General features: G+C 42.3%; 1 non-coding gene across 1 annotated transcript; it reads left to right on the top strand.

Moving 5' to 3' along the window:
- Positions 1–500: 500 nt before the first annotated feature.
- On the top strand, positions 501–607 carry LOC131238346 (small nucleolar RNA R71). The gene has a single exon (XR_009167747.1). It is a non-coding gene; the product is annotated as a small nucleolar RNA R71 (small nucleolar RNA).
- Positions 608–15,083: the final 14,476 nt, after the last annotated feature.

Raw genomic sequence — 15,083 nt, forward strand, 5'->3', positions numbered from 1 at the left:
CATTCCTCCAACTAAAGTACGGATGATTTCTCCAACTAGGATTTTATGTGTTAGAGATGGGTCCACTGAAAGGTCTTTAGTAGTTGTTCACGACATTTGACTGCTCATTCAGTGCCTCTTGAAAAGCGGGTATCGTTGGGCAATTTTTAGTTGTATGTATGTTGCAAACACAGATACCACAAACAACTTCCTTAGCCTTATCCTTCTTAAGTTTCATGGCCTCGACTTTCCTTGCAAGATTGGCTACTTTAGCATTTATATCATTATCCTATTTCAGTAAATATATCCCACCCCTCTCCCTCACTTGAGTAAGCTTAGATGTGGTGCTAGGTTTTGGGGTGATGCCCCATGATTGTGCAGTTTCAGCGAGTTTGTCAAAATAATCCCACACCTCATCGACATTCATATTCATGAATTCCCTATTGCACATCGTCTCGATGAATTGGCGCATGGAAGATGTCAGTCCATCTTAGAAGAAGGTTGTTATGCGCCAAGTTTCAAAACTATGTTGTGGGCATGAACTGACGAGATCCTTGAACCGCTCGCACCATTGGAAGAATGTTTCATCTTCCTTTTGGGGGAAGTTCATAATCGACTTTCTGATGGTGTTCATCTTATGGTATGAAAAGAAATTTTTTTATGAACTCCTTCATTATGTCATTCCATGTGCCAATAGATCGTGGACGTAGTGAGTGCTACCACGTCTTAGCTTTCTCTTGCAAGGAGAAAGGAAAGAGTTTCAGCCTGACCGTATCCTTAGACACGTTAGGAAAGTATAAAGTGGCTATAACTTCGTCAAACTCTTGTAAGTGCAGGTATGGACTTTTAGATTCAAGTCCAAGGAACTTTGAAAGGAGTTGGATCACTCCAGGCTTGATATCCATGTTTCCTGTGTTTCCTAGAAAACTTGTACAAGAAGGGGTGCCACCCCCGCCAGTTGTAAGTAATCTCGTAAAGTACGAGGTGGGGGTGCATGGTGCACCTCATTCTCATCCTAGACTTCTACAACTCAAGGTTGCAGTTGATTCACTGATTGATTTGCAGCCATTACCTCAAATAACTCTGAGGATCTCGAGTGGTGTCTAATCATGTGATGGATAGATAACCCCTCAACTAATCCTCCTTCACTCAAAAGACATCGAGTGTTGTTACAGACCCACTTGGGCATTAAACACTCTCAACCCTCAATTTCGGATTCTAATCTAAAACTAAAAGAAAAAAGGGAAATAGAAATCTAGAATTAGAAAGAAGTTATCAAATTGGAGGTTCCTAATTTAAGATCCTACAAAACAAAACAAAAGAAATCAGTTTCTAAAAACAGAAATCCTAGAATTAGAAAATTTCTAAAAACAGAAAACAAACCTTAACCTAGAAATAGAAAGAAAGAAAAATTAGAAAGAGATTACCAAATTAGAAGTTTCTATATTAGGATTCTACAAAATAGAAAGTTAAGTTAGTTTTTAAAAACAAATTAGGAAAGTTTCTATTCTAGAATTAGAAAGTAGAAAAAAAGGCAAGTTTCTAAAAATAGAAAAGGAAAGTTTCTAAACCTAGAATTAAAAAGCTAAGTTAATTTCTAATATAATTCAGAAAAACCCTAATCCTAAAAAAAAAAAAAAAAAAAAAACCCTAATCGTAACCTAATTCCAAAACTAGTCAATCTTAGAAAAAGCAACCGTTAGTCTCTGGCAACGATGCCAAAAACTTGTTCACAACCCCAAGTGTAGGGTCACAATGTAGTAATAATCTTGGTAAGACCTAGGTCGAATCCACATGGACTAATCTCATGAGTATTTTGAAAGCAACTAGAAGTAGAACTTTAAAAAGATGTAAAACTAATTCTGAAGTGACTGAGAGAGTAATTGTGATTAAAATTATTAAAAATAAGGAATTTAAAGGTGAGAACTAGGGTTTCCAAGGATCCACTTGTAGTAATCATGGTGATTTCTTACTTGATTCAAGTAACACAATTGGAATTAGAGTCTTATCCTATCCAATTGGAAGATATAGCAATTAAGATCAAATCTGAACTTTCATTGACCTAATTCTCAAAAGAAGAGAATTATGATAATTGGCAGGGATTCCATCACCAAACCATGCCCATGAGACGATGGCAAACAACAAGATTTACCAATCCCATAATCTCAAACCAAGAAAGGAAGATACTCAAAGCTATTGCAGATCTACTGTAATTTAAGTCACAATAAATTGTTAAAAACTGAAAGTATTTCTTAAATATCAAACTAGAATCAAACTAAGTTCAACATAAACATGAATCAAAGTAATAAAAATATCCCATTACTCTACAAGCTTAACCTCTTAGCCCTAGTTAAGAGGTTTAGCCAACCATAGACATGATTGGATCTAAAACCCTAGAAGAAAACATGAAAAACTAAGGAATAAAGGAAGAAAAACCCTTGGCAACGACTCTCCACCCTTGTGCTCCACTCCTCCAAACCCTAGATGATACCCAGGGATGCCCTGAGGACTCCTATTTATAGTTTTGCAGCACCTCCTTTCGTACTGACTTGGAAAAATCTATAAACTGCCTCAAATTTATGCAATTTTGATGCTATCGAAGTGTCTTCATATGTCCTTCAATATATACTGTTCGACAGAATCGAAGATTGGTCCAGAATTGTCCAGCGAGTTTGGCCTGAAATCTTGAATTTCTTGATTCTATCGAAGTGTCTTCGATATTTCCTTCGATATTATATAGTAGTCTTCAATAGAATCGAAGGCCATTCTGGTAGTTTTCCAAAATTAGACTTTTCTGGCCCCTGAATCTGTTTTCAGGAAATTTTCAGGATTCCTTTTCTTCACTTCAAATTTTCAATTCTCATCCTTCATCACTTGGTTTCCTTGGATCTTTGGCATGTGAATTCTTCAATCTTAGTCTCCTAAGATCATTCCCTTGCCTTGGTGATTCTTGAGCATTAAATCCATGCTTTTAACACCCTTTTCAATCCAAGCTCTTAAATTCACCTTGCAACACAAACATGAATAAAATAGAACATTAAGCATTATCATGTTCATAAAACCAAGATATAAATAGGGGATAATATACAATATTTGACCCTCAACAGCTTGCTGATAACTCTCTAACTCTACTCTCCTAATGCTTCTTGATGACATTTTGATAACTCTTTAATTGACATGTTTCTATGCATTTACTTCTTATTATTCTACTGATTTTGCTGTGATTTATTAATTATAATCACATGAATGATCTTCCCTTTATCATTTTGTGAAAAAAAGGGGGAGAGAATTGCTAATTTTATAAGTAGAAAGTAGAATGAATGATGATGCACAGTATATGAATGATGATATATGGTTGTTGGAGTTTTGCATGGAAAATGTATATATATAGGGAAAAGCTCACATTGAGGGGGAGTAGTAAAATCTTTACACATTCATTAAAGATGCACCTTCTTCAACATGGAATTCTAGATGTTATTCTAGTTGTTGTTATATTAAGTGTTTTGTCAAGAATTTGACAAAGGGGGAGATTGTAAGTGATATATTGTATAAAGCATGTCTTTGTTTGTCAAATTTCGTTTAGACAAAACAACTTATGGAGTGGTCCATCTAATGTGGATCAAGATGGAAAGTTCAAGACCTTAGTTCAAGTCAAGACAGTTCAAAATCTACTAAGTTCAAGACTCTATTGAAGTTCAAGTCATGAAGTAGATCAAGATGGAAAGGTCAAGCTTTACTAAGTTCAAGATGAGTGAGTTCAAGTTCTACTACACTTCGACTAGAAGATCAAGTTCCATCTTCAACTACAAGTTCCATGAAGTTCAATCATCTCATCTACTTCAATGTTTAGTCTTTTCAGGTATAACAGACCTTAGAAAGAACTTAGGCTTAAGTTCTTTCAAGATACAAACTTATATGGGTTTTTATACTTATGTTAGGTTATATTTCGACTAGTCTAGAATTAGGTTCAACTAGTCTAAACTATGGCTCGACCAGTCTAAGAAATCTTCGACCAGTCCAAGTTTAAACTTAGAAAAATAGATTTTTCCATTACTTCTTCGACCAGTCGAGCAGGCTGCTCAAACAGTCGAAGAGAGGCCTTCGACCAGTCGAGGGTTGTTCCACTCAAAGTCCAGCAACTAAAATCCGGCACCCTCGACCAGTCAAAGCCCATGATCAACCAGTTGAACAGGGTCCTTGACCAGTCGAGCAGGGCCTTCAACTAGTTGAAGTTCTGTTTTATCCAACCATGCTCAAAATTTAAAAATTTGTTAGACCTTAGACGATTCGAAGAATGTCTTAGACGAGTTGAAACAATAACTCCTATAAATAGAGGCCTTCTCTCAATCCGAAATTACCAATTCAAGCTGATAAAAGCCTTCATCAAGCTCTATTGTCAAGCTATTGCATGTTATTTTTAATATTTCTCTCATAGCTTTTTTATTTTAATATGAATCTTATTCTATAAAGAGAGTAGAGACTCTTCTTTGAGATCTTGAGGAATTCAAACAAGTAGCCGTTGGTTTGAATCTATTTAAAATTAATCTAGAACCTAAAACCCTTGTTTATATGATTGGACATTGAACAATCTACTTTAAGAGAAGCAGTTCTATAAGCTACATCAAGAGATATGTCTTCAAGGTGAAGATAAGTATATTCTATCTTTTGTATTTTGGTTTTATTGAGATAACCAAAAAGTCTCATTTGTTGGTTTGTCTGAGATAGCTAGAAAATCTCAGTGAGGGATTTTTTGTTTGTGATAGCCCTTTAAAATCACAACTGTATCAGGTTTTAAGGTGACCCTGTGAAAACCTTGTTAATAGTGAAAGCCAATATCACATGGATAGTGATTATTGGGAGTGGAGTAGGTGTAACTGTTTGAGAATAGTTGTTGTACACACCGAACGACTATAACTCTTGGTGTTGTGGTGAATGTTTACTTTTTTGCATTTGTGGAGAATGGTTGTAATTTTATTTATGCGAAAGTGGTGAATGTTTGTAATAGATAACTTTATTTTCTCTTACTTGGTTTGAGATTTTGATCCTTACGATCATTTGTGAAATAAGGTTGTCCGACATAAACTTTGTTTTAGATGTAGGTTGTCCTACGAATTAGTTTGAATCAATTTTTTAATACTAGTGCGATTGAGTTTTCTGATTTATTTATTATTTCAGCACTTTAATTTTTATTTGGCATAGTCCTATTCACCCCACCCCCACCTCCCCTCTAGGATTATTAAGCTCGCCTTTTTTAAGTGGTCTCAAAGCTAAGTTGCTTATTTTTTTGGATTAATTTCCTTGAATTAAAATGTCATGCCCCAAATCCGAGGATGGACAGCTTCCGTGATACCTCGAATCCGACACTCGATTTCCATACACCAAGTCCCGAGTTCGGCGCACCACAAGGAAGATTTTTGACTGAATTTTTTTTTTTAAATAATAATACCTGAGCATGATGATCTGTAATCACGATACAAAGTAACAACCTTCATTATAAATCCTGATGGTTACAAGTATAATACTTTTCCAACAGGTACACAACGTCAATATTGCCAAATTACAAAATAGATGCAATGCATCGAGAAAGCTCTCCAAGTTACTCCTACCCTGAAAAAGATAGGAAATAGGAAGCTAAGGCAAAAAGCCTAGTGAGTACACTCGTGTGTGCGTAGTGTACAAACATGCAGTAACAATCAGAATATCAGAGTACACAAACTGAAGCATAGTGACTAAGTAATACCACATAAAGCCAAGAGGATATGATGTAATGCAAGTGATAATATGCAAAGGTATGCTGGATGTATGCAGGCATGCAAATCCTCCTCTAAAAGTCCATATCATAATACAGTTATCATCACTGGGAATCACTAGGGCCTAGTATCCTTAGCAAGTCTGAAACCTGTCAAATAGAGGCCTCGCATACCCACCTTGTCAGTGGGGTCCAATAACCATGCCAATACCCACTCGACACGCCGGTAGTTGACCCATTTCGGGGGTTAGTCAAACCCAACCACATTCGCTCCAACTCTCTAGCTAGGCGTGGCCGAACCTCTTCTCACTTGACTGCGTTGACGGGAGTCAGGCCTACTATGGTCTTCGGCACCAAGTGACCCATGGCATCCGCTTGGTCCCGACGATGAGGCTCAAGGGTACCACTCAACATTTAGGGAATTTCACCCAGGGGTCTGGGACCCAGTATAAGAAACCCAAATTTTAGGTGCTCACTAATACCAACCACGATGCCACTATGGTGGTCTCATCAATACAACCACGATGTTGCTATGGTGATCAATCCATTTCATGACGATGCTATGGAAAATGTAATGATAATCCACAAGCATGTTATGTAGTATAATTGCACTCAAGCAATGCTATGTATGCAAGCCACATATGCATATGAGGCAACCCTAATACCAATCGGGCTCCTCTGCCAACCACATCCGATCTGCAATCCATGCTCATCGTGGAAAGGATATACATGTAATATCAACATTGGCATAAACATAAATTATAATGTAGCATCAAGCGAGCTTTAGGGACTTCAACCCAGGGTTTGTGCCTGATATATTCGCTTAGGACTTTAACCCATGGACTGTGCCCGATATATTCGCTTAGGGACTTCAACCTAGGGACTGTGCCCGATATATTTGCTTAGGGACTTCAATCCAAGGACTATGCCCGCAGTCTCTCAGACTAGATAACATCCACACATACTACATCATGTGCACCCCACACCAACATCCTCTACCACATACTCCATCATGTGCACCCTGCACTAAATCCTCTACCACATGCATATGATCTTCGCATGATCAAACTATACACACTTTGTACTCCTCATCCATGATGCATGTACATGTATGTGTGCCTACAGATGCAATATACACAAATATCAGCAGACCAATAAAAAATGATCATGGCAACAACATGGCAAAACAATGGTATAATGTACACTCTCCCTCATGATCACGGGGCTCTGCGAATGTCCATATCTTCCACGTCACAATTGTGCACCTATCATGCCCTAAACTCGGGGACCGGACTCACAAAATTCCCAAACGTTGAATCCGGTGTCGACAACCTCCGTAGTACTCAATTCTCGACTCCTAGCACCCATATACCAGATTTCGATCATGGGATCCTACAAGGAGGATTTTCAACATAAAATTTTCTTTTATAAGAAGTAAAACCAAGCCACAACAACAAGAACATCACCACATATTCACTATAATAAAAAACTTTTGGGTACAAGGCTTGAAGGGAAATACAATATAGATAACAAAGACTCCAGAAGCTTAGCTGCACGCTCCTGCCTTAGTACTGCTGCATCCTAACGTCACCTCCACGCAACGGTCATGCATAAGCTTATAGAAAGCTTAGAGGGTGGTGTAAGTGCATGCTCAATATATGTGTCAGGTATGCAATATCAGAGTAATGTGAAAAAATGCTGGCAAGTCCATGATGCTATTAGTCGTACCAAGGATATGCGATGCAAGGCCTATATAGCTAGATGTCATATGTAAGATGCAACGCAATCATACTAGTCCTCATTTACGATCATATATCAGTACAACTCATTTCTGGAATATCACAAGGGTCTAGTGCACTCTATAACAACTGCCCTTCCCCTAGGCGCGCAGCTAATGTGAGCGTAAGAGACCTCACTACCCGCCTGGCTAGTAGTTAGCCAATATCTACCCGGCTCGTCAGTAGCGCACCCATTTCCAAGCTGGTCAAACTTAGCTTAGCTTTGCCCCCTACCCTCAGGCAGATAAGGCCACACCCCCTTCCAACTGACCATGACACAGTGGGAGATGCGGCCTACTGGTATTCGGCACTCGGGCGCTCATGTATCCACTCGGTCTCGACGTTGGAGCATCCTCTTAGTACCATAAGGGTTTTGAGACTTTCACCCAGGGACATCCATCACGCCCTAGTGCTAGAAACAAGTATTTTCAGTATCCAATTCTACCATTCACGTTATGCCTATGGAGGCCACAACCCTGATGTCGTTAGGGCATACAGTGATCATATCACACAATGCAAGATGCATGAATCATACTATCCAGTTATGCATCAATCCTGCGTGTACTGCGTGCGCTCATGTGGGGCAACTCTGTCTATCAGGGAGTTCCATAAACAATCAGCCCAATGACTTATGCTATGATCAATCACTCCTCATAATAAGCATACAAATGATGCGTATGGGCATGTATTATGATGTTATGCTAGCACATACTCAGTGTATCCTACTAGCTTAAGTAGACTAGCACACTAATTGTCCCAAATATATGACGGGGTCTATAGAAGCATGGTGGTTCAAGAACAAAATATCAAGATCAGTCCTCAACAGTGGATATACCAAATCTGATATCACAGATCCTTTCATCTACGGTGATGATGTACTCTCCTCATATCAAGGATGGGCCTAGATGGCCTACTCAGATCAAGAATGGGCCTAAGAACGAGGAGTGGGCTTCCTCACCCGCTCCATCATGTAGTAAACTAGGCTTCCTAAGGGGCCCAATAAGCATAAGATGAGATTATTAACTTGGACAATCTACAAGGCATGATGGAAGCATCAACAATAATGGGGGCCCAATGGTTTGGGTTAGCCCACTAAGGCTAAATAGGTAACACATATGGGGGCCTAAATAGATGAGAATGGGCCTAACAATGGGCCCTAAGGAGGTCCACAACATGGACATTTAACCACCATTGTCCCCTAGAGTGGGGCTCGCATGAAATCTAACTTACAACGGGGCCCATGGGCCTTATACTGCTTAGGAAATGAAATGGGCAGAACACGTAACATCTCATACATCATGGTGGGCCTCAAGAAACGGCCCATGGTCCACATACAGCAAGGTGGGCTACGTGGGACAACCCATAACCCAAAAATATGATGGCCAAGAGAACATACAACACATGCATCATGGTGGGCCTCATGGGCAGGCCATATGCCCTAGAAATTAGTTGGGCTAGGAGTACATCACAAGTACCATTGTGGGCCTTATATGTCAACACAAAATTTAGCAAATTGGATGGGTAACATAGATGCAATCACATACATTATAGTGGGCTTACAAATAGCCCACAAGGTTCAACATAATGGATGGGCAGCACATGTACTAAGGAAGGCTCTAAGGCTGGACGTCCAGCCCATCTGGGCCTACTGGACGTCCAAAAATCTGGACAACATGTTTCTACTATAATCAGAAGAAATATAGGCCTCACAAGGCATTAAAGGGGCCCATAATCTTAGAAAAATAAATGCATGGTGTGTATACATAACACGTTTAATTTGGTGGGCCTCACAACTTCATGATATACAACTATATGCAGCAATTTTGGGCCCCTGCTGGACATCCAGCCCACCTAACTTTCTGGGCCTGTTGGGGTCCTACAAATAGGCTATCTGGATAAAATAAATACTTTAAGGTGGCCCATACATGTTACAGTGGGCCCCAACAGATGGAAGGCATGAATACAACACATATATCAGGGTGGGACCACTGTTGGATAGCTAGTCCAGCGGCGCCCAACCTAGTTGGATGGTCCATAAGTGTAAGCCCCATATCCTAAACCGTACCGTTCCGTAGACTTCCACGGTCTTCCCTGTCAAATTTTAGTAACCTTCGACCCTTAACCGGTATTTACGCACGACCCTAATCCACACGCCGTCAACCCGAGTCGACTCAACCCGAGACTTATACCCTAGCGACCGCGCCATTGCCGTGGTTCTGATGCCGCGACTCGTGCGCTGATCCGATACTCTGGCCAGGAGATGTAGTCCAGTGTTCGGTGCAAGGAAAACACTACGCGTGCGAATTACGAGAGAATGTCTACAAGATGTCACCTCAATCAATCAATCAATCAATCTCATCATGTTAAGTACACATCACCTCTCACCCATCCCCAAGCAACCCCCAAAGTCAAAAAGGTTCTTACACACCCATACTTCTCTTACACCATTTACCACAAAAGTCAAAAAAGTTTCTTCACATCCATCACCACCACATCCATCACCCATCCCTCTCCTTACTTACAACTCTCTCTCATTTCTTAAAGTCGTTCCAAGCAACCAAGAGCCTCACGTCTAAGCATTTTCCAACCTCCATGAGAGGATTTTGTGTGGCCCACTTCCTACCCTTTCATCTCCCATCTCAACCATCCAAACCCCATCTCCTCCATTGGAATCAAAGCTAAGGAGCAAAGGAAGTCAAGGGAGCAAGAAGATCGAACGGTGGGTGCTTTATAGGCCTAGATTTGCATGTTTTTAAGATGGGCCAAGTGAGGCCTACCGATTGATGGTATGGATCTCACTTTGGACCCTAGGTGTGGCCGATGGCCCACCTTGATCCTCATATCATTCCATGATGGGGCCATTCTCCATGGACCCCATCATGATGTTTACCTTTCTAATTTGAAAATGGGCCATCTAGACCATCTATTTTTGTGGAGAAGGAATCTCCACCGTTGGATTCTTTTTTTTATTTAATGGGCCCACATAATGGGACCCACTTGATGTAGGATTGATTGCAAGGAGGGCCCATAGTGTCGGGGTCCCTCCATCACACGTGTCCCTCTCTTTCTCTCTCTCCCTCTCCTTCTTTTTCTCCTATTTTATGTGATGATGTGGCCGTGTGGCCCACCCGGATGGACCCCACCTCGAAGCATGTATTCCATCCAAGCCATCTGTATGTGGGGCCCATTTCATATATGGGTTGTATCCACACCATCCAGCCATTTGGTGGCCCATTTATGGCACGCCTATAGGTGGGGCCCACCTTACATGTATGTGTTTCCCAGGCCGTCCAGCGTCCAGGGACACTGAACACGGCTGAAGAGTGAAGTGTGGGCTGACAGTTTGCATACCGCCCAGCCACTGAAAACATAAATATCCCTTTAAAATATAAACTTTATGGTGGGCTACTCATGCAGGCCCCACCTTGAGGTATGTATTCAATCCACACCGTCCATTCCTCTCCCAAGCTCATTTTAGGCGTTGAGCCAAAAGATGGGGCCAATCCAACTTCTAGGCGGGCCATAGCATAGCAAACAACGGATTAACCGTTGAAATATCCCCATGCAGTTTCTATACCCCAAAACGCCCAAATATTGGGCTTGTTGGGTGTGTTTTGGGCCCTAGAATCCATTGGATGGAGTGGATTCTCAAGACGTGGGCCCCACATGTGCAATACTGTGGGAAAATAAAAAATAAAAAGGAAAGATGCAGCAGCTGCGCTGCTGCAGTCAGAAGGCAACAAGGGCTGCCTGCGCACTAGCGGATGGGCAACAGCCCATGACCCAGTCGTGGGCCCCACCATGATGTATATCTGACATCCAACCCGTTCATTGGGTGGGCCACTCCCTGAAGTGGACCCCCTCCAAAGTTCAACCACATCCAGCGCTCAGGTGGCCCCCACAGTAGGAAACAGTGATGATGAACGTTTGCCATTGAAGCCCTTTTCTAGGCCACAGAAGTTTTGGATCATTATAAAATTTATTTTTCCCTCTGCATTCAGGGACCGTGTGACTTGATCAACAGGTTGGATTATAAACAAACATTATGGTGGCCTCATGTGGAACCCACCATTGATGTATGTGTTTCACTCACACCGTCCACAGCTATGGACGGTGGTTTCTTTTGTGTTTTCACGGCACCGTCCAGTGCTGGACAGTGGGACACAATGATGTATGTGTTCTCTCCATGCCGTCCATTTATATGGGACCCACCATGGTGCATGTGTTGCATCCAACCCGTTCAACTATTTTGAAAGCTCATTTCATGGTATGAGCTAAAGAATGAGCTGGATCCATGGTTCAAGTGGATCCCCACCGCTGAAAAAAAATAGTGGGGACAGTGACATTCACCGTTCAAAACTTCTTAAGGGCCATGGTAATTCCGATCGAGCTAATGTTTTTGCTCTCACTCCATCTATCTCCATGTTAACCTATAAATAGGTAGGATCCCAAATATATATATATATATAACGGTGGGCCCTATAGGATTTTAACGGTGGAGATCATCGTCACCACTGGTATTTGGAGTGCAATCCAGTTGATCTTTTGAGATGATTCATTTATATAAAAAAAAGTATATATTTTGATGCATTTGTGGCCAATTCTTGAGGCCCACTTTGACATATACAAGACCCGTTGTTGAGGCCCACCTTGATTTTATAAGGCCCATTTGAGGAGACCCATCTTGATGCATTTGTGGCCAATTGTTGAGGCCCACTTTGATATATATGACCCATTGTTATGAGGCCCATTTTATGTATCGGAGGCCCATGGGTCAAGGCCCAATGGGATGTACATAAGGCCCATTATAATTGAGTCCATCATGGTTTATGTGTTGATGACGGTCGTGCCTTGGGAGCAATGTTGGTTTGACGTCCACATTGTAAGAATAATGTTGGTTAAATGTCCGCATTAAAATTCTCCCTAGGGCCCATTGTTAGGCCCATACTTGTAGGTCACCTAACAGGTTTATTATAGTTCCATGATTCATGATCATACACATCATATGTATGCTTGATATGAGAAGTGACTGATCATAGCACATGCCTTCGAGCAGATTGCTTAGGGACTCCTGGATAGGCAGTGTTGCCCTACATGAGTGCACGATAAGCGCAGGATTGCTGCATGACTGGATAGGGTGATTCATACATTCGCATTGTGTGATATGGCACTGTACGCCCTAGCGACATCAGGGCCGTAGCCTCCACAGGCGTATCGTGGTTGGCAGGATTGGATACCAAAAATTTTATTCTATATGGGGTGCTATAGATATCCCTAGGTGAAAGTTCCTAAACCCTTATGGTACCAAAAGGTTGCTCCAACGTCTAGACCGAGTGGGTGCATGAGCACCAAGTGCCGATTACCAGACGGTTGCGCTTTTTACTATATCGTGGTCGGTTGGAAGGGGGTGTGGCCTTACCCGCCCGAGTGGAGGGGGCAAAGCTAGGCTGAGTTTGACCAGCTCGAGGAATGGGTCCGCTATTGACGAGCCAAGCCCGATATTGGCAGGCGGATAGTGAGGTCTCTTCCACTCCCCTTATTGCGGGCGATGGGGCGGCAATCTGGTTGGAGTGTACTAGACCCCGGTGATATTCCAAAGTTTGCATCTCGCATCGCATGGCCTTGGTATGACCGACATCATTCATACATTGCATCGCATAGCCTTGGTACGGTTAATGATATTCATGGATTTATCAGCATGTTCCGCATTACTCTGATACTGCATAACTACTACCTTGTGCACACACTTTCACCACCATCTAAGCTTTCCATAAGCTTATGTATGACCGTTGCGTGTAGGTGACATTGGTGCGCAGCAGCGATGAGGCAGGAGCGCTTTGCAGATCATCTGGGAGCTTTTTGTTCACTATCATTGTATTTCCCTTTATGCTCATTGTACTTGTAAAGTTTTTGATCATAGTGGAAATGTGATGGAGTTTTTGGTTGTTATTTGTGGGTTATGCCTTTGGTTATGTTCATTACGAATCAAACTAGTGTTGAAAATCCTCCTCGTAGCATCCCAGGATCAGAACTTGGCGAATGGGCGCTGGGAGCCGAGAATGGGGTTCTACGGAGGCTGTCAGTGCCGGATTCGACGATCGAAAATTTTGTGAGCCTCGTTTCCGAGTTTGAGGCATGACAATAAGCCTGGATGGCTGGCCTAAAAATACACTCAAGGTGGGCCCCACCTGTGGACATCCCACTAGGGGTGGGCCACGTTCAAGTGGACCATAAAATGGAGGACAGTGTGGATCAGATACAACTTTAAGGTAGGCCTGCAAAGCTAGGGACGGTCAGCCGTTGCTGGATGCTGGGCATCTACCAGGTGGGCTGCTACCCTGGTAGGTGGCGTCCCACAGATGGACAGCCTGGATACTACACATGCACCTGAGGTGGGTCCCAGTTAGGTGGGCCACAATAGAGGTGAATGGGGAAGACAAAACACATGCATCAAGGATGGATAGTTGCTGGACAACAAATTACTGGGCATAATGTTGCTAGCCCTGTTTGGTGCTACCTTTGGAATGGGCCCAGGGCCCGCCTAATCATGGGACAATGGGTGGATGATTTGCACCCTCAAATGTACAGCAAGGTGGGGTCCACATGAGTGGCCCACCATCCCAAAGGTCAAGCTGATATTTGTGGTTTTCACCTTATACAGGCTGCTGGATGGTCCCAACTGTTGGACCGTCTAGGCCTCTTGGGTCCACACTAGGGGCGTCCCACTAAGGCTGGATGTTGTGGATACAATCATACATCAAGGTGGGGTCCACATGTTAGTGGACCACCCCACTATAATGAGAAGAATCAAGCTAAAATACAAGGTTAAACTCCATTCAAACAGTTAGCGATATGGGCCAAAAATTTAAACAACAACATGCTGCTACATAGTGCAGCCCATAAGTTGCCGGACAATGAGAATATTCATAACATACAACAAGATAGGGCCACCTAGATGGGCCACACACAGCCAAACCAAGCTTATGTTTATGTCTAACCTTGCATGCATAATAGGACAGTAAGGTGGGCCAGCCTGCGTCCAGATTTTTAGACAGTAGGACCGTCCCACCCTGCTGGACGGTTTGGATGTGCTGAGCACATCAAGTGGGCCACACATCTGAGAAGATAGAGAGAGGGAGAGAGAGAGATAGAGAGGGGGGGGGGGTGGGAACACGACCAAGCGAGGGGCTCCGCCACTATAAGCCCCTCAAAATGATCTAAACCATACATCAAATGGGTCCCATCCATGCATGGGCCCTTACATCAGAAATCTAAGGTTGGGATGCCATCCCCACCAAGAAATTAAAGGTCTAGATGATCCCTTAATGTTATGGATCAAGCAAAACATCGTGATGGGTGAAAGTGCCCTGGTTTGTCAATTAGCATGAGTGTTAAGTCAGCTAGACAGAGAAGCTCCATAGGAAGATCAATCAACCATTCGCTTCAACCGGATGTGTGCCCGAACTCGCCACAGGTAAATCTAAGCCTCATATCCCACGTCCCAAAACACCAGGTAAATAAAACCCTTAAAATTGATTAGAATATCATAGGGTTTAGGGTTAGAAAACTTTTTCAAA

This window comes from Magnolia sinica, chromosome 2 (genome assembly GCF_029962835.1).
Source record: "Magnolia sinica isolate HGM2019 chromosome 2, MsV1, whole genome shotgun sequence".
Classification (NCBI taxonomy): domain Eukaryota; kingdom Viridiplantae; phylum Streptophyta; class Magnoliopsida; order Magnoliales; family Magnoliaceae; genus Magnolia; species Magnolia sinica.